This window comes from Kogia breviceps, chromosome 9, assembly GCF_026419965.1.
Source record: "Kogia breviceps isolate mKogBre1 chromosome 9, mKogBre1 haplotype 1, whole genome shotgun sequence".
Taxonomy (NCBI): domain Eukaryota; kingdom Metazoa; phylum Chordata; class Mammalia; order Artiodactyla; family Physeteridae; genus Kogia; species Kogia breviceps.
Genome location: NC_081318.1, coordinates 103,825,025 through 103,840,657, shown reverse-complemented (window position 1 = coordinate 103,840,657; position 15,633 = coordinate 103,825,025). Strand labels below are relative to the sequence as shown.

Genomic DNA, 15,633 nt, shown 5'->3' with positions numbered 1-15,633 from the left:
TTCTTTGTATTATCTTCCTATACAGTCATATCAGCTATATCAATTAGTATTAATAATGGTGATATTAAAAAATCTTTTCCTCTTTTTAAAAAATATCTTATTGCACACCAGTATTCCTAATACAGTTAAATGGTCATTCTTATCTAGTCCTCTCCCCTCATACTTTCTTAAAGTAAAATTTCTCTATTTTCTCCACTAAATTTAAGTGGCATTCTTTTCTAGATTATGGTTTAACCCTTGAATTCTTAGGAAGGCTCATAGAATAAATAAGGGGCTCAAACCAGAATGTAAACAGGTTCAAGGTATAGAGAATAAAGGGTCACTGAAGATTCTAATATTACTGCATGCATTTTTAGCTTTCAAATCAAAATACTCTGAGCATTGGTATAAAAGAGGTTTTCTTTTCAGTAATATAAAAGATGAAATCTTTTCTCTACTTTTAATTTTATTTTTTTTTTGTGGTACGCGGGCCTCTCACTGTTGTGGCCTCTCCCGTTGCGGAGCACAGGCTCTGGACGCACAGGCTCAGGGGTCGTGGCTCACGGGCCCAGCCGCTCCGCGGCACGTGGGATCTTCCCGGACCGGGGCACGAACCCGCATCCCCTGCATCGGCAGGCGGACTCTCAACCACTGCGCCACCAGGGAAGCCCTCGAAGGTCTTTTTAAGGAAAGGAAGCTGAGGTAGAAGAGTGAGTGTGCTGGTAGCTAACCCTCTTCTTGTGGAATTCCAGAATTTTCAGAGAAGCCCTGGCAGCCTTACCATTCATTTCAATTAGAAGAAGCTGACCATTGTTATTTACGACGTTTGGAAATAGGAAATTTTAATCATATAAGTTTTCTTAGAATGTAATATACTTTGTTAAAATTATGAATATTTTAAAATTACAGAAGAGTTTAGAGAATAACTTAACAAATACCCATATAGCTGTCATCTACTTCTATCAAATTCTAATATTTTCCCATACTTGACAGGCTTTTCTTTTTTAAGAAATAAAACAAAATAGGTACAGTTGAAGCACCCTGTATAGTCCTCCCTGATTCTATTTTTCTCTCTTCTTCCCTTCCTCCTCACAGGTAACCACTCTCCTGATATATATTATTATATAGAAATATAGTTACATACAAGATTGGTTCATTTTCTGTGTTTTCAATTACATATATTCAATTGTGTGTGTGTATGTATGTGTGTGTGTATATATATATATATCTATATATATATACACACACACATACATACACACATAGCATCATCCTATAATACTTACCATTCTGCAAGTTGCTTTTCATTCAGCATATTAACAAGCATGTTGATATTTGTAGGTTGGTCATTAATCATTTAGCTGTTATATAGTACTCCATTATATGTATCTATTATAATTTATACATTTCCCGTTGGTAGGTATTTAGATTTCTGGTTGTTTTGCATTTACAAACAACGTGGAAGTGAATATTCTTGCAGAGATCTTCTTGTGTACTTGTAAGAGAGTTGCTACGGGCCGTAGGGTCTAGGATAGATACATAGAAGTGTAATTGCTGGGTTGAAGGGTATATGCACCTTCAGCTTTACTAGATACTGCCAAATTGTTCTTTAAAGTACTTACATTGTACTCCCACCACTGGTGTGTAAGAGTTTCTGTTCCATGCTCTGATCATTCTTGGTTTTATCAGACTTAAATTCTTGGCATCTGATTGGTAGGTAATGACTTTTCATATTGCTGTAACTTGCACTTTACTAATTATTAATGAGCATAAGGACCATTCATTCACACAACAGATGAACTGAGTACTGCTAAGTCCCGTGTGCTTTCATTCTAATAAACGGAGGCAGAAAATGAACAGACAGGAAAATACACAGTATCTTAGATGGTAATAAGTGCTGTGGAGAGAGAGAAGAGATCACTGGAGGAAGAACATTCCAGGCATAGAGGATAACAAATGAGAAGATCCTTGTGTGTGACATGTTCACAGAATCACAAGGAAGCGGGGGCAGCTGAAATAGCGGAAGCATGGGGGTAGTAGGAGGTGAGGTGAGAGAATGAATAGTGAGCCTCATAGGCCATTATGGAGACTTTGTCTTTTACCTTGAGTGTGATTACCATCTGAAATGTGAGGATTTTGAACAGAGGAGAGACATTGTCTCGTTTAGGCTTTAAAAGGATCATAGAGTGTCCGTGGTGCTGAGAGGAGACTGTAAGAGAGGCTAATGGGAGAAACAAGGAGACTAACTAGGGAGTCGTTGTTATAATTCAAGCAAGATGAGGGTGACTTAGTCCAGGGTAGAGATGAAGGTGATGAAAAGTGTTCACAGTCTGGATATATTTGTAAGCAGAGTCAGCAAGGTATGCTGATATTTTAGATGTGGGATGTGAGAGAAAATGTATGAAAGTTTTTGGGTGGGACAGTGGGAAGGTTAGAGTTGCCATTCATTGAAAGAGATTCCTGGGAGAATCAGGCTTGGGGAGAAGAGAGTATTCAGGAGTTTGATTTTTGAGCAAGCAAGTTCTAGATGCCTCCTTAGCATTTAGGTTAAGATGTTGACGAGGCAGGTAGATACCTGAGTCTGGAATACGAAGTCTGAGCTAGAGGCAAGGATGTGAGCCTAAAGGAGGGGTTTAAGCTGTGAGATTGGATGAAGGGATGAATGTGGAGATAGAAAAGAAGTCCGAGAAGAGCCCTGGGTCAGCCCAGTGTTCAGAGGTCAGAAAAATGAAGCTTACCAACAAGAGAGATTGAAGATGAGTGCTCGGGTGGGAGGAGGAGAACCAGAGCAAGTCGTGCCCTAGAAGCCTACTGTGGAATCTGTCTCAAAGAAGGGTTGGTTGGTGATGTGAGATCCTCTCTGATAGATCAAGTAAGGTGAGTGCTGAGACTTGACCTTTGGTTTTAACAATATGGAGGTCATTAAAGACTTTCACAGGAGCTTTTTCTGTGGAGTAGTGAGGAGATAAAGACTAGGTTGGTGGGGCTTCCCTGGTGGCGCAGTGGTTAAGAATCTGCCTGCCAATGCAAGGCACACAGGTTCAAACCCTGGTCTGGGGAGATCCCACATGCCATGGAGCAGCTAAGCCCGTGCTCCACAACTACTGAGCCTGTGCTCTAGAGCCTGTGAGCCACAACTACTGAGCCCACATGCCACAACTACTGAAGCCCGTGCACCTAGAGCCTGTGCTAGGGAATGAGAGAGGCCACGGCAATGAGAAGCCTGTGTGCCGCAACGAAAGAGTAGCCCCCGCCCGCTGCAACTAGAGAAAGCCCGTGCACAGCAATGAAGACCCAACGCAGCAAAAAAAAAAAAAAAAATAGGTTGGTATACCATCAGAGAATGGGACGACAGGATTTGGAGATAGCAAAAATAGACACCTCTTTTAAAGAATTTCTCTCCACGGCAGAGTAGAGAAATGGGACTATTGCTAGAAGAAGACACAGGATTAAGAAAGATTTTTCAAAGATAGGGGCTATTATAGCATGTTTGATGCTGATATGAGTGATACAGTAAAGAGGGAGAAATTGGTGATGCATAAGAGGGGGGAGAATTGCTGGAATGAGGTTGAGCAGATGAAAGGAGATGAAAGTCTAGCATACAGTGGAGGGACTGGTTTTAATAGGAGCACATCCATGGTGGCAAAGGGAAGGCAAGAGTACTTTGGCACAAATGTAGGTAAACTGATAGATTCTGACTGCTTTTATTTTCTCAGTGAATTAAGAAGCCTGGGAGGGGGAAGGAGGTGTAGAAGTGAGATGAGAGAAAAAGGTGTGATCTCATCATTCAGGACAATAGAGAAATTGTCTATGATTACAAGGCCACAGCATGGCCCACTTGGAGTCAGTGGTCATCGGTATATAATGAGGTCAGTCAGTGGAGTTAAACAATTCAGCTGTGCAGATAAGGTGGAGGTAGGATTTATCTAGGATTGGGGTTTGCCTGGTGATAATGTTAGAGGAAGAGGGGTCAAGATAGTTGAGGGTGTGTTCAAAAGAGTGGGATTGTAATGATGGACTATGGACTGTAGGTTGGGTGAAGGCAGTAAAAGGTGGTAGGATCAATGGATTGTAGGACTGGGCTTTAAAATACTGGAGTAAAGGGACTTCCCTGGTGGCACAGTGGTTAGGAATCTGCCTGCCAGTGCAGGGGACACGGGTTTGATCCCTGGTCCAGGAAGATCCCACATGCTGTGGAGCAGCTAGGCCCGTGTGCCACAACTACTGAGCCCGTGTGCCTAGAGCCTGTGCTCCACAACAAGAGAAGCCACTTCAATGAGAAGCCCGTGCACCACAATGAAGAGTAGCCCCCGCTTGCTGCAGCTAGAGAAACCCCACGCATAGCAACGAAGGCCCAGTGCAGCCAAAAATAAATAAATAAATGAATAAATTTGTATTAAAAAAAGTATGGGAGTAAAGATATTTGAGGAAATGAGCTGCAAAATGAGGGGGTGGCTGGAGAGTAGGTTGCTGGAAATTGAGATTGTGGAGGGGGTCAAGTTATCGGCAACGACAAGTTCTAGGGTATGACTGTGCGAATGAATGGCTGTGGTCAAGTGAAGGACCAGGTTCTGGGAGGAGAGGAGGATGTCAGGGATCATCTGTGCGGATATTTAAATGATCATTTTGTTTCTATGAACTTACCCATTTCTTCTAGGTTGTCAAATTTGTTGGCATATAATTGTTCATGGTAGTCTCTTATGATCCTTTGTATTTCTGTGGTATTGATTGTAACGTTTACCCTTTCATTTTGGACTTTGAGTCCTTTCTTTTTTTGTTTTTTTTTCTTGATGAGTCTAGCTAAAGGTTTGTTTTTTTCTTGATGAGTCTAGCTAAAGGTTTGTCCATTTTATCTTTTCAAAGAACCAGCTCTTAGTTCATTATCTTTTCCATTGTCTTTTTAGTATTTATTTCTGCTCTGATCTTTATTTCTTTCCTTTTATAAACTTTGGGCTTTGTTTGTTTTTTCCTTTCTAGTTCCTTGAGGTGTAATGTAAGGTTGTTCATTTGAGATTTTTCTTGTTTCTTCATGTAGGCATTTAAGTTTTGTTTGTTTGTTTTTAACATCTTTATTGGAGTATACTTGCTTTACATTGGTGTGTTAGTTTCTGCTGTATAACAAAGCGAATCAGCTCTACATATACATATATCCCCATATCCCCTACCTCTTGCGTCTCCCTCCCACCCTCCCTATCCCACCCCTCTAGGTGGTCACAGAGCACCAAGCTGATACCCTCATGCGATGCAGCTGCTTCCCACTAGCTATCTGTTTTACATTTGGTAGTGTCTATATGTCAGTGCTACTCTCTCATTTCATCCCAGCTTACCCTTCCCCCTCCCTGTGTCCTCAAGTCCATTCTCTACGTCTACGTCTTTATTCCTGACCTGCTCCTAGGTTCATCACAACCAGTTTTTTTTTAGATTCCATATATATGTGTTAGCATACGGTATTTGTTTTTCTCTTTCTGACTTACTTCACTCTGTATGACAGACTCTAGGTCCGTCCACCTCACTACAAATAGCTCAGTTTCATTTCTCTTTACATCCCATAAGTTTTGGTATGTTGTTTTTCCATTTTCTTTTGTCTCAAGGTATTTTTTGATTTCTTAAATTATGCATTTTGATAAGAACAGTGTTGGAGAGAGTGTCACAGCCACGAGGTAAAACCATTAGGGAGTGAGGCTGGGGGTGTCGTGTTGGTGACCGCAACAGGAGAGTTAGGGCCGGGTCTGATAATGTGAGACCGAAAGCTGGAATCTTAGGGAGCAGGTGTGACGGGAGTTTGGAAGTGGCAATGAGAAATAAAAGCATCTCTCTTGCCTCAAGCCTAATGGGGGGAGGAGTGTGAGAATAAAGACAGCCGGACTGAAGAGGGCTGCAGGGAGAGCCAGGTTTCAGTTGGCAGTGGCTTTCAACCCTGGTTGCACGTTTAAATCACCAGGGAGAGCTTGTAAACATACCATTTCCTGGGTCCCAGCCCCTGGAGATTCTGACTCAGATAGTCTGAGGTAGAGCTCAGGCTTAGGTAATTTTTTAAAACTCCCAGGTGATTGGACGTGCAGCCAGGGTTGTGTCCCAAGCAGGAGTGTCTGAGAAAAGGTTGAGTAGTTGGGGATGATAGAGGTGTTTCTGAGGGCATTAGGGAAAGGGTTCTGGAGTTCGAGAGGGGTGGGACTTCTTCTCAGAGTTTATTGGCCTTTTGAGTTCCTGTGAATTGCCTATTCTTACCTATTACTCTTTGTTTCTATTGCTGAATGTTTGATTTTTGTTTTGGTTTGAGCTTGTTATTGAAGTATTTCATGAATACTGATAAAAGTATGCACCTGCACACATTGTCTCATGAGCACCCAAATCAGGAAACAGAACGTTACTAGCCATCCAGAAGCCACACTTGTTCCCCCACCTATTCTAGTCACTGTCCCCTCTGCTAGGGAAGATTTGATTTTTTAAAAATCAGATCTTGGGCTTCCCTGGTGGCGCAGTGGTTAACAATCCACCTGCCAATGCAGGGGACACGGGTTCGAGCCCTGGTCCGGGAAGATCCCACATGCCACAGAACAGCTAAGCCTGTGCACCACAACTACTGAGCCTGTGCTCTAGAGCCCGCGAGCCACAACTACTGAAGACCGTATGCCTAGAGCCCATGATCTGCAACAAGAGAAACCACGACAGTGGGAAGCCCGTGCACCGCAATGAAGAGTAGCCCCCGCTCGCCACAAGTAGAGAAAGCCCAGGCGCAGCAACGAAGACCCAACGCAGCCAAAAATAAATAAATTTTTTAAAAAAATCAGATCTTATGTTGCCTGCCTTGAACAACAAGATATCATATCAAAGTGTACTTGCCTTAGGTTATATGGTGAACCAGAGTCATACATGATACATAGAAAAAGGAGTGAAAATCCAAGATAACACTTGTTCATCTGAAAACTGGCCTCCTGGCAGTGTATTGTAGTTGGAGACCCATAAGAGACCATGGTCTTCTCTGCCTTCTCTCTCATCAGCTCTATCCCCCTGTCTGACTGGAAATGAGCTCTTTTGGCAAGTGGAAACGTGCTCTAGGTGACGAGGGCCTCACCCAGTTATCCAGGGCAGTTCGGGTCTTCCGTACCTGTCTGACTGTGGTTCTGAGTCTAGGGTTAGGGCTTGCAAAACAGCCCTAAGTCAGGCTTGAGTCAAGGAAGAGCTCTGAGGAATGGACACCATGGTTTTTCTTAACTGTGACGTATGTCTCATGGATGCATATTGCCAGGTTCTGCTTTTTGGCAGCTGTTGATTTCCAGTATTTTGACCACTGCTGTTAAAAAAAAAAATTATAGAAGCTGGAGTTGTGATCTGTAGAATGAGCCACACATTGAACTTAATTTTTCATTTCTTTTTTTTCTTTGTGGTACGCGGGCCTCTCACTGTTGTGGCCTCTCCCGTTGCGGAGCACAGGCTCCGGACGCGCAGGCTCAGCGGCCATGGCTCACGGGCCCAGCCGCTCCGCGGCACGTGGGATCTTCCCGGACCGGGGCACGAACCCGCGTCCCCCGCATCGGCAGGCGGATTCTCAACCACTGCGCCACCAGGGAAGTCCCAATTTTTCATTTCTTGACGGAAAACCGGGAAGCAGAAGCTGGTAGGGCATTATGATGAAGCCTTTTTATTACTCTCAGGAGCGGGAAATACCAGTTTCTTTTATTTTAACTATACCTTTAGAATCTGTTGAAAAATAAAGATTGAATGGTAAGGACAAAGATACTGCTTGCTTGCTTTCAACTAGTCACCTTGTACCACATTCTCTAAAATTCTTTGAAGTTTAGAGGAGTACAATATCAGAATATTGTTATAATTAATGTACCAATAACTTAATAATACTAAATTTCTTGAGTGAAATATTTTTGTTCTCCTGGGACTTTCCTTATACTGTACTAATAGTGACAAAGCTCAGATGCTCTGTGATGTTGTATGACGGTGAGTAAAGACAGGATGTTGAATGGCCATATAGAAAGTCTTCCCACCTTTGTCCTAGGAAAGCCTTTGACCTTAAAAGGTAATTTGAGTAGAGAGATCAGTGGTTGCCAGGGATTGGCAGGGAGGGAGGGATGAATGGGCAAAATCAAGAGGACTTTTAGGGCAGTGACACTGTTGTGTATGCTGCTGTCTGATGGATGCACGTTGTTATACATTTGTCAAAATCCATAGGATGTTAACTCCAAGAGTGAACCCTGATGTAAACTGTGGACTTGGGATTATGACCATGTGTCACTGAAGGTTTATTGATTGTAATCAGTGTCCCACTCTGGTTCAGGATGTTGATAGTGGGGAAGGCTGTGTGTATGGGGGCAGGGGATACATGGGAGCTCTCTGTACTTCCTGCCCAACTTTCCTGTGAACCTAAAACTGCTCTAGAAATAAAGTTTACTATTAAACAAAAAAGTAATTTACAGGGTCTTTTGATGGCATGTTGCAATATTTAAGAAAACTTTCTGATGTAAAATTATTCCCTTATCCATCATAAGGCATTCATTTGATAGTGTACACCTGCTTCTTAATATTTACCCTCAGTAAATGTGAAAAATAGCTGTTATCCTCTCAAATACTAGAACCTTGTTAATTTACAGGTGAGCAAACCTAGGCCTTTAGAGAATATGGGGACTGGGGCTTAGGTTTCCAAATGTTTAATTCATCGTCACCAGAAGCACAGCTTTCCTCCCTTGATCCCTCTGTAAACACTGTAGTCCTGATTCCAGCTGTGATGTCCTTAAACTGTTGGTTCCACATAGTTTTCTTTCACACATGCAGCATTTAGAACAGGCAGTCGTGTACAAAACCTGTAGCTCTCTTACTGCATAAATTACCCAGATAGATTTATTTCTGAATTCCCAAAGCTTACCTTACTAATATTTATGTAAGTGTTAATTGAGGCCCCAAAGTGTGGATATCTGGCTTATTATTTTAGAGGAGATATTCCTTTACTTTTAGGTTGACTGTAATTCTTTATACTTTTCTGTATTCCTCTGGTACATTTGTATAGGATGTTAATGATTATAATCAGTTCTTTCTGGCAAAAAGCCTAGGTATTGTTTCTGGAGATTGAGTTATATTGAATACCTGAGAATTGCTACAGTCAGTAAGTACTCACATATCATGGGGCAATATTCTTGTGTAATAAGGATCTTTTTAAAATCAGTTATCAGAAATCATGTAGAGTGGGCATTTGATTAATTTTTTTTGTTTTTAAGGTTGTGTTCTAGGTGTTTATTAATATGTTAGTTATGAGTTTCATAACTCATAATTTGTCCTGAATGACACTTCCTGCTTCCTAGGAACTGGTTCCTGCAACCGTTCTCAATCCTTCCTCCCCAACACCAAAGATTGGTTAACCTAAGATTTTCTTTCTTTTCCTAATGGTATAATATTATCATTTTATATATTTTAATTATTAGAATCATCAAAATATGTCATCTGTTGGCTTTTAAAATTTACATGGATTAGTCAAAAATTTAAGAAATAATGCTATAGAGAGTCAGATTTTCTCACATACTTAGTGTTTTCAAGGTATCATTTATTTGGCTTCAAAATAAAAAAGTCTGCTATTCTCCATTCCCATGGGAAGATGAAATGCTAAGCCCTGGTTTTAAATTTAAGGAGAGTAAACTTCTGGTCTCTTTTTTTCCTTTCTCCCCTATTACATTACATCATAGCACTTTGACTTGGAAGAGACTTTGGAAGATAATTTAAATCAACTTTTTCGTTTTACAGAAGAGGAAAGTAGGACACAGCAGTTAAGCGACTTGCCTAAGTAAGATCTTGCAGTTAGTGCCACATCTTGGACTCAAACCCTGACCCTCAGCTAACCCCCCTTTTTGCGTGTCTTTGTGCTTCTTAGTGGCACTAAGTTTCCCAGCCACTCCATTCTGAGTCAGTCCAGTCTGCAGTACTGTTGATGCTTTCTTGGCAGCCTTGTCCACACCTCTTCCTGAAGATCTACAGAATCCCAGACTTGGAATCACAATGGCTACCTGTATTTCCCTGAATCTGTGCTGTTTCCCCTCTTTAAACAACATTGCTTTATTCATGGAAATCAGTAGAGAAGTCCCCATGGAAAGCTGCTGGCAGCACTGTGGTAGACAGAATAGTGTGGTCGCCACCCCCCACTCCTGCCAGTATGTTCACATTCAAACCTCGGAACCTCTGAATGTGGTAGGTTACATGGTAAAGGGGAGTTAAGATTGCTATTCAGCTGACCTTAAAATATGGAGATGGGCTTCCCTGGTGGCGCAGTGGTTGAGAGCCCGCCTGCTGATGCGGGGACACGGGTTCGTGCCCCCGTCCGGGAAGATCCCACGTACCGCGGAGCGGCTGGGCCCGTGAGCCATGGCCGCTGGGCCTGCGCCTCCGGAGCCTGTGCTCCGCAATGGGAGAGGCCACAACAGTGAGAGGCCCGCGTACCGCAAAAAAAAAAAAAAAAAAAAAAAAAAAGAGATTATCCAGGATTAATTTGGTGATCCCACTGTAATAGTGGGTCCCTAAAAGTGGAAGAGGGAACTGGAAGAGAGAACCAGAGATGGCATTGTGAGAAGGACTAGGCCTGCTGTTGCTAGTTTTGAAGTTGGAGGGAGGGGCCACAGTCAAGGAAAGAGGACGACCTCTACAAGATGGAAAAGGCAAAGAAACAAATTCTTCCATATAGCCCCCCGAAAAGATGTATCCTACTGACACCTTGATCTTAGCCCAGTGAGATCCGTGTTAGACTTCTGATTAACAGAACTGTAAGATAATAAATTTGTGTTATTTTAGGCCACTAAGTTTGTGGTAATTTGTTACAATAGCCGTAGAAAATGAATGCAAGCATTTATACCGCTCCTCAGAAAAAGTCACCCATTTGGCTTTCCCACTTCCCTCATCACCTGATTATTTCACTGGCTGCCTTGATTTCCCTTATGAACCCTGGCTTCATGTTTCTCACCTAGATCCTTGGTTAAAACAACCCACTGTAAGACTGTCTACTCTCACTCAGCTCTGACTATCCTTAAGACACACCTCCTCAGTATTTGCTCATTGGCTTTAAAAACCACAATCCATATTAAGAGGCTACCTAAAATTTTGAAACTATTCTGTTGTCTGCTACTTTCCAGGAATTCAAGCTCTGGCTGATCCAGTAGTGCTAACCGCCCTGCCCTAACCCTTAAGAAATTTTTTTTTGTCGCTTTGTAATGCTTATCAGGGAAATCACCTGTATGGCAAGAAATGCAGTTGCTCATAGCTTCCTATTTATGAAAGAGACTGAGTGAAATGTGTATCTTCTACTTTACAGAGGAGGAAAATGCTGGGCCATTGCCTGGTTACCTGTTTTATTGGGCTGACTTGCTCAGCAGGCTAAAGTGCGTGTTTGATAGCCCTACTTGCCAAGATGTAGCCAACACATCTATTAGCTCCTGCAAATGATGTAATCCTTGACTTGATACAGCACCAAGTTTTTTCTCATTGCACAATGACTGCTGTAGAGTTAATTGGTATTGGGGGCTTGATTTTGCAGAATCCTCAGTGGGTCGGTGTGATATGAATTAGGACAACTGACTCCCCCAGCCTTTTCAAATTAATGTTATTCTCTGTGTGGCTGGGAGGCTTGAATTCACCCAAAGCGTCAGTCTTCTCAGCGCATTCTATGTTAGGTCTGCCAGAAAGGCAGAATCCATAATTCTGACTTTCTGCATTTGTTCACTCCCTGGCAGCGAAATTTTTTATTGACGCAAAATTTCTTGACCCACTGTGAAGTGGGTCCTTCCTGCACTATCCAGTAATTTCCCAGGTATAGGGAAGAGGATATTTTACATTTTTGTAGACCTTAGGAACATTAGTGTCATTGACCAACTAATTCTTGCAGATGGTATATCACTGAGTCTTGCTTTTTTTCTTTTATCCATTATGATAATCTGTGCCTTTTAAGCATAGTGTTTAGACAGTTTACATTTATTTTCAGTATGATCAAGTTTAAATTTGCCATCTTGCTCTCCATTTTCTACGTGTCTCATCTTTGTTCCTCTTTCTTCATGTTTTTCTGCTTTCTTTTGGATTAATAGAGTATTTTTTTGTGATTCCATTTTATCTCCATTATTGGCTGATTAGCTATACCCTTTGTTTTATTATTTTTAATAGTTACTCTAGGGTTTATAGATCTAACTTTATTAATTTACCTTTAAGTAATATAACATTTCACAGAAGAATCTTACAATATACTTCCATTCTGCACTCTCATCTTGTGCTATTTTTATCATATATTTTATTTCTGCATGTTATAAACCCACATACTTTATTATTAAGTTTGCTTTAAACAGCCAATTTTTTCCAGCCTTATTGAGGTATAATTGACAAAACTGTCATATTTAAAGTGTACAACATGATGATTGGATATTTGTATAGATTGTGAAAATATTTCCACAATCAAGTTAACACAAACATTACCTCACTTTGTGTGTGTGACAACCCTTAAGATTGACTCTTATAGCAAATTGCAGTTATATAATTACCAGAGTATAGTCACCACACTGTACATTGTGCTGTTTGCTGTAGTCATGCTGTACATAGATCCTCAGGATTTATTCATCTAACAACTAAACGTTGGTACCCCTTGACCAACCTCTCCCCATTTCCCCATCCTACCCCGGCCGCTGGCAACCACCCTTCTACTCAGTTTCCGTGCGTTCAACTTCCTTTTAAGATTCTCTGTATTGGTGAGATCAGGCAGTATATTTGTTTCTCTGTCTGGCTTATCTCACTTAGCATAATGTCCTCCAGGTTTGTCCATGTTGTTGCAAATGATAGGATCTCCATGTTTTTTTTTATGGCTCAGTAACATTCCATTGTATTTACATCTCTAAACACAGTTTTATTTGCATACAGAGCGTGGAACACATCCCTTCACTGGAAGTGTGAGGCGGGGGGGGGGGGATACCCATGGGGAGCCTGCCACTGGGTGGGAGTATGTGTGAGTGAGGTGCACAGATGGGGAAGTGCAGGGGAGGTCTCCCCAGCAGCTCAGGGGTGGGCTTCCTGATGCTGTCCTCGAAATGGTTAGTAGGATCCATGTCCCTTTGGCACATTCCCGGCTCTGGCAGCTGTTCTCCCAGCCCCTCCCTGATCCTCGGTTGTTCAGCTCACCCCAGTGCCCTGGATGGGGCAGGAAAGAAGTGGGCCCCTTTGGCAGCACCCTGTACAGCTGGGGGAGCTGGGCACTCACTCACATGCTCTCACTTTCCCTGGTGGGAGAAACTGCTGGTGAGAGGCCCTGAGCTGTACCACCCTGGGGAGGGGGTAATATGTTCCTTTTACCTTCTTCACTGCATCTAATCTCTGCTGTTTTTTCTCCCATAGTGTGCTGGAACTTCTCTGCTGGACTCTGCAGTTGCACGAAAGCACTCTTCTCGGTAGGTGATTGTCCTAATCATTGGTCTTTGGGGAAGAGACAGTAGAAAACTCCTATTCTGCCATCTTGCTGACATCACTTCAATTAACCTTTAAAAAGATTAAAAATGAGACAAAAATGTCCTTAACAATTAGCCATGTATTTTACATTGTAGGCCTCTATTACTTTTTGTAGTTCCAAATTTCCATTTGATATTTTCCTTCTGCTGGAAGAACTTTAATATTTCTAGTGAGTTAAGTCAGAGAAAGACAAATACTGTATGATATCACTTATACGAAGAATCTAGAAAAGCCAAACTCATAAAAACAGTGAAATGGTGGTTACCGGAGGATGGAAGGTAGGGGTGATAGGACAGATGTTGTTTAAGGGGACAGACTTGCACCAAGTAGTAAGTAAGTCCTATAGAATTAATGCACAGTACAGAGAGTATAGATAATATTGTATTATAATCATCAAACTTGCTAAGAGACAACTTAATTATTCCAACCACTAAAAAGAAATGATAATTACGTAATGTGATGGAGGTGCTGATTATTACTACAAAGGCAGTTGTATTCCAAATATGAATATTAAATCAACATGTTGTACACCTTAAATTTACACAATGTTATATGTCAAATATATTTCAATTAAAAAAATTTCTCGTAGTGCAAGTCTGCCTTCAGTGAATTCTGTCAGCTTTTATTTGTCTGCAAAAGTATTTATTTTGCCTTCATTTGTGGAAAATATTTGTGTTGAGTATAGAATCCTGTGTTGATAATTTTTTGATTCTGCCCACGGAGAAGTGTTTTTTGAGGTACAGATGATTTCCTGCTCTGTGAAGACCCTCATCTCTGACTACTGAACCCCAGCAAGATTCTCCACAATCACACAGACACCAGATTGCAGTCAGTCTCTCTGTCTTTCCCTAGGGGCCTTAATACATTTGCATGAAAGAGCAGAGTTCCTCCTTTGCCGGGTGGCTTGCCTGAGCCTGAAGGAGAAGTGATGCTGCCTCCCACTCACATGGCTCTTCCCACGCTTTTCTGTAGTTTCTGTGACCAAATGGGATAGCTGATTTCCACCTGGCTCAGGGAGGTCAGCTAGGATGTTATAGTTCAGGCAGAGATGATGATAAGGTGAATTACAACCATGCTGATAGGGTTGACTTAGCTAAATAATGGTGATGAGCTGAGAGGACTGGATGTGGGGAGTAAGAGAGAAGAATCCTGGAGACTGACTGCTCATCCTGGCAGACATTTCCTTCTTCCTTTGTATAACGCAACCCTAATTTTCAGTTGGATATATTGTTGTCCAATGAAAAGACTGCATTTTCAAGTCTTTTTGTAGCTAGATGTGACTATCACTAAATTCAGCCTAGTGAGATGAAAGTGGAAGTGCTGTGTGGAACTTCTAGAAAGTGTTATTAAAAGGATCGAGTCCTGCTTCCCCTCCTTCCTACTGGCTGTTGTGGGCATGCGATAGCAGGCACTCAAGCAGCCATCTTGCACCTTGAAGGGGAGGGCACATGTTGAGAATGGCAGGTCATCAAGAGGGAAAGGGCCCGGCGCTGTGAACTAGAATGCACTGGCCTGACTACATCTGGGCGTCTTTTTTTGTGAGAATACAATTACTTTTTGTCTTGTGTAAGCTGATGGCTTTGTCTGATTGTTTGTTTTTGCTCACGTTGTATGTGGTTGAACTTAATCCTGACTGATGAAAGTAGGGTGACAGAAGAGGCCCAGGTTTCGATCCTGGATGACTGAACAAGGAGTGATGCATTTGGTAAAGAACAAACAGGTTAGGGGCTTCTGAAGGTAGACAGTCCTATAAAACAGTTAGGCACTAACATGAATAAATCTCTGCGATTAAATTATTTTTTAAAACATGAAAACAGTCAAGCTGTATTTGAGTCTTTTTTTTCTTTTGGTTTTTTAGACATGAACATTGATCTCATAACGTTAATCATGTTAGGAACTTGATGACTTAGTCTTACATCATAGTGGAGTTCTGAAGTATTAAGTCTCCATCTGCCTCATTTTCCTGTTAATGGAGGTGCAGGTCTTCATCACATTCTTGAATTAGAAAGAGACTTTTAGGTGTCCTCAAAAGATTAATTGAAATAAAACATGGAAGAATGCATGATCTGTTGGAACTATTTATGAAGTGCTATTTTTCTCTTTGGATTAGGTCTTTACCCTCAGTCACTAACTGTTAAAGAACCTTTATCACATGTTTGACATTTCATGTCAAAATTGTTGTTGAGC

At 41.6% G+C, this 15,633-nt stretch overlaps 1 protein-coding gene across 6 annotated transcripts in view; it reads left to right on the top strand.

The window, feature by feature from the left end:
* The window catches only part of COA1 (cytochrome c oxidase assembly factor 1), a 75,406-nt gene that overhangs the window by 34,676 nt on the left and 25,097 nt on the right, over window positions 1–15,633 (top strand). For all 6 annotated transcript variants that reach the window (XM_067042907.1, XM_067042902.1, XM_067042899.1 and 3 more), the window contains exon 2: window positions 13,336–13,388. The gene's annotated coding sequence lies outside the window, so the exon portion shown is untranslated. The remainder of the gene's footprint in view (window positions 1–13,335; window positions 13,389–15,633) is intronic.